This window comes from Mesitornis unicolor, unplaced genomic scaffold (assembly GCF_000695765.1).
Source record: "Mesitornis unicolor isolate BGI_N332 unplaced genomic scaffold, ASM69576v1 scaffold33950, whole genome shotgun sequence".
In the NCBI taxonomy this organism is placed as follows: domain Eukaryota; kingdom Metazoa; phylum Chordata; class Aves; order Mesitornithiformes; family Mesitornithidae; genus Mesitornis; species Mesitornis unicolor.
In genome coordinates, this window is record NW_010159613.1 from 1 (window position 1) to 1880 (window position 1880).

The following is a 1880-nucleotide window of genomic DNA, read 5'->3' on the forward strand; positions in this document are numbered from 1 at the left end:
TTTGTGTTCTTTGTTCTACGGGCAACAAACCTGCTTTACCTGCTGGCCCCAGGAGCAAAACCAGAGGCAGGGAGGAAAGAGGGGCAGCTGCCACCACCCCCATCACAGTGCTTTTGGTACTTGAACTCGGCCTGGGTGAGGAGCACCTGACACTGGTCAAGCTAAGTCACGCTGCAGACAAGCCTCCTACCAGGAAGCACTCCTCCACCTGTGGCCTCTAGCCTCCTTAGAATGCAATGCTCCCCTGCTTCATGTACTGCACCCAAGTGCCTTCATTGAGATGTGTGGGCAAGATATGCGACTGTTCATGCTTTGGCCACAGATACACCTGACCCACACATGACAGCCAGTAGACCTGGGCTGGTGTGCATGCCTCAAGAGTGCCAGCTGGCAATATCACTTCAGCCAGGGAATCACACAGAATCACAGAATATTAGGAGTTAGAAGGGACCTCAAAAGATCATCCAGTCCAACCACCCTGCCAGAGCAGGATCACCTAGACTAGGTGGCATGGGAATGCGTCCAGGTGGGTTTTGAATGTCTCCAGAGAAGGAGACTCCATAACTTCTCTGGGCAGCCTGTGCCGGTGCTCTGTAACTCTGTTGCAAAAATGGGGAAATAAATCCGGTCTTGTGAGGCCGGCACCGAATATGCAACAGACACAAGTCAGGAAACAAACAGTAATCGTTTATTTACAGCAACATTTACAGGTTCTTTTGGATTGCCAGTGATAAATTGAAAAACTACAGGTACACTAAAGGTTGTATAACTTATATAAAAACCAAGAATACACTCAGGGAAACCTAGAAATGAACCTGAGGAGGGAAACATAAAATACACTCAGGGAATATGAACCTGAGGAAAAATCATTCAGCGTTAGCTGAGGTAAATAATCTTACCCACGAGGTGACCCGAGTGGTGGGGGTGGAAAGGGAGCGAATTTGTCAATCCATCCAGTCATCAGTATGGTTCCTAGTTCGTCTTGTCCCCATTCTTGGTCCGAAATTGGGGTGATACTTATACTCAAACTTTTACATTACATCGCCAGGGCATACCTGCGGGTGGGGATGACTATAGACAATCTTATCAGTTATGTTAAATGTCACAGAGCCTGTTAATCCACACCTGCATGGGTAGAGGTAATGGTTCCTTTTGTCTGGGGCAGAAAGGAATGGGGGACTGGGACCACGAGGCCTCCGCCTTGTCTTACACTCCTCCAGGCATCTGAATAACACCAGATGTTGTTCTAGTGATGGTTGCCGTCTCACCCAGTGTCTACAACCTCACCCAATGCTTGGTTTCATGCTTCCAGGCTTCCATGCAGCTACCTGGTGTATGTGACTTGGACTTTACGATTAACTCTGTTCTCTCTACAAACCCTTACAGTAAAAAAGTTTTTCCTCAAGTTCAGATCGAACCTCCAGCTTGCACCCATTGCCCCTTGTCCTGTCATTGGCTGTCACTGAGAAGAGTCTTGCTCCTTCCGACACTCGCCTTTTACAAATGTATAAATATTTATAAACAGGGAGGCAGCTTTGCTACCCTTCACAGCAGTGAGCACAAAGACATGCCACCATCTGGTGTCTACCCAACAGCCAACTTGCAACAGACCTATGCCACCTACTACAACTACCACTTGACTGTGCTACAGCCACCACAGGCTCCATGTTGCTTCAGTCAGCATTGAGCAGATGCCTCAGGTAAGCTTCAGCCTCTCTCTCAAGGTAGAGCCTGACTTGCTTCATGTCCTCAGCATCGGCTCCAAGCTCCTCAGTGCTCTTCAACAGCCCATGTCTCCGTTTAAGGCTCTGGGAGCAGGATTTTCTCTCTATTGTCTCCTACCCTCCCAGGGGAGGATTTAAAAAAAAAAAAAAAAAAAA

The 1880-nt window shown here is 48.0% G+C and overlaps 1 pseudogene; it reads left to right on the forward strand.

Moving 5' to 3' along the window:
* Window positions 1-52: 52 nt before the first annotated feature.
* Window positions 53-1880, forward strand: part of LOC104542775 — a 5654-nt pseudogene continuing 3826 nt past the window's right edge.